We start from the raw sequence: 12,236 nt of genomic DNA on the forward strand, positions 1-12,236 counted from the left end.
AATAATCATTTCTGGCATCTGGGCTGAAATTTAGACCTTTGGATAACACATTGGTTTCTATAGGAGTCAATTGTCGCTGTGATGAAATTACCACCTGTAATTCCATGTTAATTTGTTTTTGTTCTTCACGTTGCCAGAGCATGTCGATCGCATCTGTGGGGTGGGGTCCCTTTATTGGCTTCTTGTCCACCGCCTTCTCCGGTTCTTGTGCGATTTCGTCCTGCACCTCTTGTTCCTTTGTCTCGAGGACATCCCGACCTGCTGGCTTCTTTCCCTCCCAGTGAAGAGGCCTCATTTCTTCTAAACCATTTAACCTCATTGGGGTATCTGATGCCTCACTTTCCGATGTTTCAACTGATGAGCCAGCTGATTCCACCAATGTTTGTTTTTCCGGATCTGTGTTTTCATAAGTTGGTATTGTTAATATGTACAGCCTCACTGTAATCGGTTCATGTCAATATAATTTTGGAGTCAGGTTGCCTCCCACCACTTGCTTGTTTTTTGTTTCTACAACTTTTCTAATCTTAACATTTTCTGCTTCAGTGTGGTACTCTATGTTAAAAACAGTTACATTTTTCCACTTGTACATTACTATTTGCTCATCAAATATAGTTGCTGCGTAGTGGGCTCTACCCGATTCCTTTTCTGCCATCCATACCACCTGGCTTGTCTAATTTAAATATGTTCACACTGATTCAATAATTAGTGGCTTTCTCTTAGGTCATTTGTGTTTGATAGTTTAGTATGTGTGTGTCACGTGCGTTGGATGTACACTCTTAGGAGTTTCCTGTCCAAACGGTATGTTTATTTTCCAATAATATTTATAAGGGCTTGGCAGTTTTCAGCTTACCTAGCTTCCGGCAGTGCACCCTCCAGTTGGCATTCCCACAGTGTCTCAGTTTACACGCTGCTCGTCGCACCATAGTGTTTCACCAGGCTTGCGGCAGTCTCTACTCTTCTCGTTGCCACACTTCTCTGCTCCTTGTCGACACGCTCTGCCAAAACGTCCGGGGCTAGTGCATGCAAGTCGCCACCTACATTTCTATACTTTTGGGCTTCCCCTATGTTCTGCACAGAACTCCTAGGCTTCAAAGCACCACGGACAACCAGTTTCTTTTAAATATTCATTAGGTAATCCATCATTAAAAACGGGTTTACACAGTTAAACTAAAGTGTTTCACCCTTTCCCGGGCTTCCTCTGAGTCAATTTGTGGTTGTGTTTGTTTACATTTAAACACAAATAGGTTGTAAAGTCTTATTTAGTCCTTCATTCATTCATGCTCACCAGTGTGTCCATTTCCCATCTGTTACATTGGTCATGGCTGGCAGCCATCTTATAGTGCTTTTATGGACAGAGATATTCATTGTTTGGTGCGCAAATCTTAAATATTAAGGCGCATTGTGCATGTTATTTTGGCAGCATTTTTCAATTTGAACATTCTGCATCCAAGAGTGCATAGTGCTGAAGTTTCTATACCAAATTCTGCATATTATGTATCCAGTGCTTTTGCAACATTTTGCCATGTATCACCCATTTATTTTAAAGTGCATGTGCTTATACTTTTACATTATTTAAAATATTAAAATAAGGAGTTATACATTTCCCAAGCAATGCTCACTTATATATTGTCAGCCAGATCTAAATTGTTTCTCTGATACAGAATTACATTTTAGAGAGCATGTTTTCATTAGATCTTTGTAAATATTTATGCTCACACGTGTGCGCACATATTTATATACACAAACACATTTAAAAATAGCATCAAGAGATCATTAATTATGAATTACACTTATTTTGTCAGAGTGGAACTATTTCTTGAGACTCCATCATCATATTTTCTTCCTTTCCACATATCTATCCTTTGCATTTTCTGCTCCATGAGTGCATAGTGCTGAAGTGTCTATACCAAAATTCTACATATTATGTATCCAATGCTTTTGCAACATTTTGCCATTTATCACCCATTTATTTTAAAGTGCATGTGCGGTTACTTTTACATTATTTAAAATATTAAAATAAGGAGCTATACATATCCCAAGCAATGCTCACTTATATATCGTCAGCCAGATCTAAATTGTTTCTCTGATACAGAATTACATTTTAGAGAGCATGTTTTCATTAGATCTTTGTAAATATTTACGCACACGTGTGTGCATATATTTATACACACAGATATATATATATATATATATATCAATTAAATAGCATGAAGAGATCATTAATTATGAATTACATTTATTTTGTCAGAGTGAGTGCAACTATCTCTTGAGATTCCATCATCACAGTGTCTGCCAATAGTGAATAGTATCTATCCTTGTACCACTATGATCTACTTTAAGAGACCCGGGCATAATTTTCATCCGGACAGGTTATAATTGAACTCCAGGGGTCCTGATGAGTTCTGCATCTTCATCCCTTTTGATTGAACAGCGTTCCGGCAACACGTCATTTGTCTGCGTATCCCAAGGCCTCTGTAATTTGTACGGTGTCCAATTTACTTGCATTCTGCGTATTAATTCATCTCAGTATTACCACGATCTCCAAGATGAGCTCTGCCCTGCTCCCCACATCTAAACAATGCCACATAAGCACATCATTCATTCCAAGCACGCTCTGAGGTATACATCATTCAGAACTAGAGCGGTGGTGAATCATTACAATGCAATTTTTCTGTGTTTCTTAGAATACACAATCTTATTCAAAATGTAACTTATCCTTCCCCAGCAACATTTTGGCACATAGAAATACATGGTCATTGAAAAATGTATACATAACAGTATATATAGTTTTATATAATGTAACATACTAGTCAATAATAACAGTAATTACAATGTTTGTATTTAACATACATATTGATTGAATTATATGAACACTAATACCAATATTTGTAATAACCAATAGGTGAGAAGGTGAAATCTAGTACAGTATACCAAATTTACAATTTAAGCTGTCTTTACTTTGTCTAGTAGATTCATAACCTTTTCATCATCCGTGAAAGTATGTGTTTGACCATTTTCACAATTTTCAAGATGGCATGATATAACAAATACTACTGAATTTTGAATTCCTGGCACTTCTGTTTAACTTCATTGAATCTTTCTTTGCTCCACCACTGCCTTACCATAATAATTGTCAAACATGATCGTCTTCCAACATAACCCTATGTAATTCTCAGGCTCTCCTGATGACCATTTCTTTGACAGGAAACCATAAAAAATGTAATATAAGCGATATGATATGGCATTTGTAACGTGTCTATACACAAGTGTTTCAAGGCGCGATGAGGCAAGGTAGGGGGAACACAGGGAGGACAGACAACGATCCTACTAGGCCAGGTGTCATTCAGATCGCGCAAGTGCATGGGAGGGGGAAGGAGGAGAAGTGCGGGAGTAGAGGACAGTGCAGTACATGGGATAAGAAAATAAATAACAATAAGTAAAAGTTGTGCAGCAGGTGGCAAATGCAAGGGTAAGTGCAGACATCAGGTGTCAATTGCTGGAAGTGGGACTGTAGGGATACAGAAAACAGTCCCCAAGGGCGAGGGCTGCCTGGTAGGCAATGCAGGAGTGCGACTAGCGGGGGGAGGGGACCTGGGCCCGAGATCAGAGGTTGGCCAGGTAACCAGTGCAGTTTCAGCGTCAGCCAAGAAGTCAGCAAGGGAGAGAAGGAGAAAAGGCAGAAGCAAAGAGAAAGGTTTTGAGGTGCTTCCGGAATCGAAGCTGAATCTCCTCAAGTTTCAGGGAGGCAGAGAGGCTGTTCCAGAGGGAAGCCCCAGCTGTAGAAAGATCTACCACCAGCTTGTTGCTTGGATAAGTGACTGACCCTGAGGGAGTTGGAGGCAGATGAGCAAAGAGCTCGAGAAGGAAGGTATTTAGGAAGAAAGAGTTGAAGGTATTGAGGCCCCAGAAGGCCTTGTGGACGATTCAGAGGGTTTTGAACTTAATCCTCGAAGCCACTGGGAGCCAGTGCAGAGATTTCAGTCCTGGAGAGATACGATCCCTGGGCTTGAGGCCAAGGAGAATTCTCGCAGTCCTGTTCTGGATAATGTTCCGGAAATGCCCTTGCAGGTTTGGCGGAAGCTGGTTTTGGGGCCAGGGTTCTATGTGACAGACCATTACCTCATTGACTTCACATTATCACTCAAAGAAGTCAGCAAAGAAAAAATCATGGCACCAGCACTGCCCACTAGAGCAAAAAATAATATAACCCCTGACAACCTCCTACCACTACTACTGCCAACACTCAATGCTCTCCCTGACAACCTAAATCCAGAGTGCTTAGTAGAAAGCTACAACAATGCCATAAAGAAAGGACTAGACATCATTGCCCCTCTAAAACTGCAAAACAGCAAACAAGCCCACCTGAACGCCTGGTTCACCCCCCATCTGACAGAACTTAGAATGCGTAAAAGGAAACTAGAAACTCAATGGCGCAATACCCCTACAGAAGAGAACAAACTACAAACAAAAGAAATCTTACTCACAAAAAAGAACCTTTTCAATGAAAGAATTGAAAAATCCAGTTCCAACACCAGGGAATTATTTGCTATACTAAGGGAACTAAAATCCCCCATACCCCCCATGCCCCCACCAGATAACATAACTAAAGACATACAATGGTGCACCAGCGTCCAAAACACCCCAACTAATAAAATCAAAAGTCTCCAAACTAAAATCGCACAAAAAAAAAAAGACTCCCTAACCACTAATGAATCATCTCCCAGCAAACATGCCAAAATAACCAACCCAACAGGCCCCAGTTTCTTCAGGTTCACTAAAATATCCATCCTAGAAACAGAAAGGGTTATAGCCTCACTTAAACGATCCAACTGCAAAGGCGACAACTGCCCACCCCAGATAATCAAGGATGCTGCCAGGGACCTAGCTCCCTTTATAACCAAACTGATCAACGCATCCTTCTCCTCCAACACCATACCAAGTAATCGCAAAGAATCCTGGGTTCTGCCTCTCCTCAAGAAGCAAACCCTAGACCCTGCTATTCCCACTAATTACAGGCTCATCACCACGGTGCCGTTCCTGTTAAAGATAATAGACAGAGTAGCATACCTGCAAATCCAGCAATATCTAGAAACTCAAACTACTAGCTGCCCGCCAATCTGGATTCAGACCACAGCACGGTACTGAGACAGCCCTAATAGATCTTAAAACCCAGATGAACGAGCTTAACGACAAAGGAAACACCCGCCATGCTACTCCTTGACCTGTTGGCAGCCTTCGACCTGGTGGATCACACAGTCCTGTGCGAACACCTGGCCTCGGCGGCCCACTTCTCGAAAGAGGCCATAGCCTGGATCCAATCATTTTTGGGCAATCGAACCATGGGAGTCTTCTCCTCACTAGCCTCAGCAGACCCCATCAAAATAACCTGCGGTGTACCTCAGGGCTCCTGCGTCTCCCCAACCCTCTACAACATCTTTACCAAGCCCTTATTTGACAAGTTGGACAGACTGGGTGTCTCATACACTAATTATGCAGATGACACCCAGATCCTTATACCCCTTTAGGGCAACTTCGATTCGGATACGGCCTTGGTAAACAAAATATATCTCATCATTCGGGCATGGATGGCCACACACTGCTTATGCCTGAATGATGGGAAAACCGAAATCCTGCTCTTCGGCTCCAACGCCAATCTAAAAAAGCTCAGCTCCAACTACAAGGCTTTCAACATTGATGGCAACACCATCACAGTGGCCAAAACAGTGAAAACATTAGGCTTTCATCTAGATTCAGCCTTGTCACTAAAAAAACAAGTAAACTCACTAGCTTCCTCCACCGCCTACACATGCAAGCTAATCAGGGCAAGTAGAGCATTCCTCTCCCAAGCTAGCTGCTGCATCATTGCTAATGCCCTAATACTCTCCAGACTTGATTATTGTAATGCCATGTACCTAGGAGCCAACAAATACATAACCGACAAACTTCAAACACTGCAAAACAACGCACTCAGACCAGCCTTTTACCTACCTTCCGAAGGAACACATCTCCAACAAAAGAAGAGAATACAAATGGCTCAGAATCTGTGACCACATCTCACTCAAAACGACATCACTGACTTTCAAATGCTGAAACAATGCAGCCCCCTATCTCGCAACCAGAATAGTAAAAAAACCTCCACCCGCCCCACCAGAATGGTTAACTCTTACTGCCTGCAGGTACCCAAATTCAGACAAAAGAAAACTGGCAGCAGTAGCTTCCCTGTCATGGCAGCCCAACATTGGAACGCCCTCCCACTCAACATCAGGACAGACCAATCCGACTATAGCTTTAGGCGAAACACTCATCTGGTTACGATCCAATGATCCCCATGACTAAAACGTGCCCTCTCATACTAACAGACCTTAGCCAACCTGACTGTATTTATGGACATTCCTTAACTGACTGACCGAAATGTAATTAACGGTATGTAAATATGTCCTCTCACCAGATTCTACGTAATGTAATGCTATGCTTTATAATCATGTGTGCCTTATCCTGCAACCAAGCTTTTATGTAATCTTACCTTCCGGTTCTCTGTTACGCCCTGTTACCTCTGGATTTTGCGCGCCGTACTAAATAAATAAACAAACAGGTGCCCGTTCAATTTCTAAATGTTTTCCTGGGCGAAGATCCAAAAGTCAAGGTAATAACTTTTGTAAGAATTCAATTGTTCTTTGTTTTTCTACTTCTTCCGGAAAAGAAATTATTCTAATTTTGGACTTCCTGCAATAAGTTTTTTTTATTAGTTGCTTCCAATTGTAAAGTAAGTGATGCAACCCTTTCTTCTAGTATAGATCTGAGTTAGACACCCTTACCTTCATATGTTCAGTTATTTTTTTTTAACCATACTGTAATCTTTTTTCATTTCCATTACTGTCTAATATTCCCCAATCGGTAAAACTACGTCCATTATCTCCATCAAATCTTCATTGGACTGCCATTCTGCCCTGGATACTGGTAAGGTCACCTTGGTCTTATCTTCAACCCTTTTACTTGGTTGCATCTAACCAGCTGACGCGTTTGCGTTTCTTCAGATTCCTCTTCTGTGTCCCTCACTCTTCTAACTGAAGGAGGATCTCCCATCTCCACAGATTCAGCCATTACTAGCTTTTGATACGGCTATTCAAGAAGCAGCTGGACCTGAGATACTAAGCTGCTGCTCGCTCTCCTACCAGTTCTAGAACTCGTACATCCGACTTCCCATGAGCAAGGTCTAGCCATCCAGAACACGTTGCATTACCTACAGTGCCGGGACAGATGCTATTCACACATTGGTGCCCGACAGTGCTGTGCTTAAGTTTATGTATTCTTGTACGAACCTCCTAACTGGAGTATAGTGTAAAGAGACTAGATGCATTTTGTAAAAAGGGATCAGTCCTGTGAGCTGTGATTGAACCTTACCAACAGAGCTTTACTTTATAACAGATCTATTAGAGGGAAGCGTCAACAGGGAGCAGCCATGGGAAATGGGTTCAAATCTCAGGCCAACACTGGTCTGTTCATTTGTTTCAGGAGGCTGGGCGCCATGTTGTGCATGATTGGTTGCTGTGATTCTATAACAAGAGTGACTGGGGCGCATCACTGATATGAAATCAAATGTCAACCGCCTGTAAAGTGCACAGTACTGCATTAAGGTCATGTGGCTTCTAGTCTCTTGCAATGTGTAGATTAACACCTTTCAGATGGGTGATTTTGGTTTATCAGGATGCAAATGCCAATTGGCCCCCACTTTAAAGGCTACTAGCCTTAATTGTTGAGCTCAACTCTGTGCTCAGTGAAACATTTTATTTCAGAATAACCTGATATTCCCATCCTCCCGCCTGATCATATCTTTAACCACTTTACTGCTGCTGTAAAAACTGCAGTGGCTCGATCCTGTTGGACAACTACATCCCCAGAAATTAAGCCGTTAAAGAAACTTTTGAAGGACTTTGTGTCTATTGTGGCTGGCCCGCTACTGAACCCTACTGCACTTACCACTTTTCTGAAAAGGCAAAATGACAAATGGTTGGGGCAAAAAGGAGTGCCAGCATAACAAATAATTTTCAGCTAGTTTTACCATTAAAAAAATTTGGCAATAGTGCGCAAACACAGTATTTCCGTCACTTGACTAGTTATATGGGCACACAATCATGAGAAAGGGGACGCAAAGAAGGATAATTAAGCATTAAGAGGAGGTCTTGCTTTAGGGTATTCTATAGCGTTGGGGCTGTACTCCTATCAGAAATCAAGTGTCTGGCATGGTACTGAACACTAACAATCCATTTCACTTGCTTAACCGTACTTTTATATTCCTGTGCAAGATCATGAATTGCCTTCAAGAAGATCATGAAAGAAATAGAACAGCTATTCTCAGGTCACTAGATTGAGGTGACAAACTGAGTAATGCCATGCTCAGCAAGCTATGTGTTGGAAACTGTGCACTGCAAAGCAAGTCAGAACTTACAGTGCTGTGGCATTCAAACAATCCAAAATATGTATAGAAAAAAAGCAGCATTGTACAAATACATATTTGGCGTGTTAAACTGTTAATTTTGCAAAGATATTTCTTCTGGGACCTTACATATGTGACAAAATATGAAATGCTTACGAATAATTCATACATATTTTATAAAGCACATAATACCAGATACCAATCTCCAAGCGCGGGGCTGGAATTCAAACCTGTGCTGCTCTGCGTTGTTTTGCTTCCAAGACAAACACGTTGCCTCTGAGCTATTCTCCTGGCCCAATAATAACCCAGATCCTATGAAATGGAATGTAGATTTACAATGTGTGCAATGTATGTTCCAAAACATGAGGCTGAAACTTGGCTTGATCTCGAATTGAAACCAGTAATATCCAATGGCAGCTATATTGAGTAGACTCATGTGGTAATTGATACCAAGACCCATACAAAGACTTGGACTTAACAGAAACATTGAAAAGCAGTGAATGAGCAATTACATTCTTCTAGCGCCTTTGCAAGCACCATCCTCTGTAGACGCTGGGCTAATGCACAGTACCTGGATGCCGAGTACTCTAAAAATGCATTTAAGCATTTACAGAATTGCTCGGTGCAGTGCTTTGTATTGTTTATGGGAGTGTTTTCCCATAGCTAGGATTGGAAGATCAGAATTCTTCTAGCACCCTTGTTTTATTAACCTCTTAAGTGCCAAGGACGAGCTATCTCGTCCTTGACATTACGTTTGCAGTGACAAGGATGAGATAGTGTGTCCTTTTTGGCACTTTGTTTTGTGCAATCCCTGCAAAGCACTGTAATCCAACCCCCAGGCTGTGTGAGGCCCGGGGGTTGGATTTCTTTCAGTTTCATGTCAGCGTGCGAATGCATGCCAATGTGAAACTAAAAGCAATTTTCACAGCAGCCGCCATTTTCGGCTGCCCCTGTGAATATGAAAGGTGAGTCTCCACCTTTCTCCCCCTCGATCTGCAGCACTATTGTGCCGTTCAGATCGAGGGATGTGTCATTGGAAAGGGGAGACTTTAAGCATTGCTTGGCGCGGATCGGGTGCAGAGCACTCGCTCCGTACCCAGCAATGCCACTAGACCACCAGGGATCAGTGTGTGACGTGGGGGGCACAGGGGGCCACACTCTGCCCCCAGAGGAAAGAAAAAATAAATACTAATTATAACATTTGGGTGGGGGGGCCCACTAGACCACCATGATTTTTCAGGATTGAAAGAGGGTGTCCCTCTCCCCCCCACCCTAAGTGGATGGGGGGGCACCTCATGTAGCCCTCCCTGGGGGTAGATTTCTGTCCCTATATGCCCCCAGGGAGGGCTACATGAGATGCCCCCCATCCATTTGAGGGGGGAGTGGGCCACCAGAAATCTTGGTACATGACCCCCCCCCCCACACCCCTCAGCATGGGGCAGTAAGTTTCGCCCACCCTGGGGGCAGATGGGCACAGTAATGTGGCCCTCTGCCTCTAGGGTAGGTGCAAAACAAAACACAAATCTATGTTGTTGGTGGGGGTAAGGGGCACCCTAAACCACCAGCGACTAACAATGAAAAGGGGGTGGCCCTATTCCCCCCCCCAAATGGATGGGGGGGCTCCCATATAGTATATATAGTCAGTAGACCAGCAGGGATGGCTTGAAAGAGTGGCCGTGATCAGAGTAGTAGTTATGATTTGTTTTTGCTGAGGTAACCATAGCGAATGCATTTGTTTTTTGCTTACAGTTTTTTCTATGCGAGCAGCTGCAACCTTATGTGAGTACTGTTTGTTTATTATTCTACGGTTAGGGCCCATTGTCTGTGGGGTGGGTGGGACTGGGACTGGTTTGTTGGGCAGGAGTGGGCCGTCTGTGGAGGTATTTTGGTGGGCTGGGACACAATTGCAGGGTCAGGCCACAAATTGTCCCACATGCCAGTGTAACATTGGTGTTTACCTGGGAGCAGCTGTCTCCCATGTGGGGTGACCGCCCGCAAGCCCAGGCTGCACCTCTGGCTGTGCTGTGTTACAGATGTCACCTTCGGGGAGGAATGGGGATCCTGCCGGGGCTCCCTGGGACTGCTGCTGCATTTGGGGATGGTCAACCCACATGGGAGACGGGTGCCCAAAGCCAGGTACATGATCCCCCAACCATCCTGGTATTCTGACTAGCCTGCGTTACAGCTTCTCCCTCCGGGAAAAACGGGGAATGTCCCGGGAACCACCGCTGGGCTTGGGGACGTTCAACCCACATGGAAGTCAGCCGGCCCAAGGCCAGGTACATGACTCCCTATCACACTGGACCTCTGGCTGGGTTGTGTTACAGCTTCTCCCTCTGGGAAAGGACGAGGACCCTGCTAAGGCTCCCTGGAACCGCTGCTGGGCTTGGGGATGGTCAAACCACATGGGAGACAGCTGTCCAAGGGCAGGGACATTACCCCCGACTTTACTGGAGCTCTGGCTGGCCTGCGTTACAGCTTCTCCCTCTGGGAAAGGTTGGGGTTGCTACCGAGGCTCCCTGGAACTGCTGCTGGGCTTGGGGACAGTCAAACAACATGGGAGACAGCCACCCAAGGCCAGGGACATCAGCCCCGCCCATCCTGGAGCGCTGGCTGGGCTGCGTTACAGAATTTACCCCTGGGGAGGTAAGGGTACCCTGCCAGGGGCTCTCTGGCGCTGCCGCTGTGCTTGGGGACAGTGCACCCACATGGGAAATGGATGCCCAAGGCCAGGGAAATCACCTCCAACCGACCTGAGTTCTTGCTGTCCTGTATTACAGCTTTTCCCCACCAGGGAGTCCCGACAGTGTGCCAATACCTCCCCGAAGGGAAATGTAACGCAGCCCAGCCAGAACTCCAGGACAGTTGGAGGTGATGTCCCCGGCCTTAGACATCCGTTTACCATGTGAGTGTACCATCCCAAAGCACAGCGGCAGCTCCAGGGAGCCCTGGCAGGGTCCCCTTCCCTCCCCCAAGAGAAATTCTGTAACGCTGTGCAGGCAGCGCTCCGGGATTGTCGTAGGTGATGTCCCTGGCCTTGGGCGGCTGTCTCCCATGTGGTTTGACGTTCAAGCCCAGCAGTGGTTCCAGGGATCCCCGGCAGGGTCCCCGACCTTTCCCGGTGGGAGAAGCTGTAACGCAGGCCTGCCAGAGCAGTTTGTCACACAACCCTTTCATTTCCCAAATGTTACCTACATTTAGTCGCTGCTTTAGGCACTATAAACTTTTGTAACCTGCACAAGTCACCTACCCTTCAAAAGGTCTGCCTGTGCTCTTTCAAAAAAATGTATGCTTGCCCTTCCTCACCACATTTGTTTTCATTAATTGCAACTTCTGTTCCTCCGTTGTCCACAAATCACGTACCTCCGGATCACCCACCGTAGTGACTTACCCTGAGTGAGAGGCATCTATGGTGAGGGAAACTGAATGATGAAGAGTGAGGGGAACCTCAACTGAAAAGTTGAAACTTAAAAAGTTAGAAGAGCAAGGAATGCTGTGCACTGGTAAAAGTAGTAAGACGTCAGTCGGCTATAATCTTCTCCGGGGAAGGAAGTCTCTGTCCCGAAGTAGGTCTCCAAAAAAAATCCATCCAGAGGGATTAGGAAGGATTGCTTCAATATATGGAGAGACTGAGCGAATGAGAAAAAGCGCATTCTGCAAGCAACAGTCTCACAGAGGATGAGAAGGTCGGTATGTGGCGATGGGACCCGATCTACCAGTTGTTTTTACCTAAAGTGGATGGGCACTGCCACCCTCTCCACTCCGCCAGCCCCCATAGAAAAACATCAGCCACAGTCCCCAT

The 12,236-nt window shown here is 44.7% G+C and overlaps 1 protein-coding gene across 3 annotated transcripts in view; it reads right to left on the minus strand.

Moving 5' to 3' along the window:
- Positions 1-12,236, minus strand: part of RPRD1A (regulation of nuclear pre-mRNA domain containing 1A) — an 897,566-nt gene that overhangs the window by 81,528 nt on the left and 803,802 nt on the right. The gene's annotated exons all lie outside the window — the stretch shown is intronic.

Source organism: Ambystoma mexicanum, chromosome 5q (genome assembly GCF_040938575.1).
Source record: "Ambystoma mexicanum isolate Mex_15411 chromosome 5q, UKY_AmexF1_1, whole genome shotgun sequence".
Classification (NCBI taxonomy): domain Eukaryota; kingdom Metazoa; phylum Chordata; class Amphibia; order Caudata; family Ambystomatidae; genus Ambystoma; species Ambystoma mexicanum.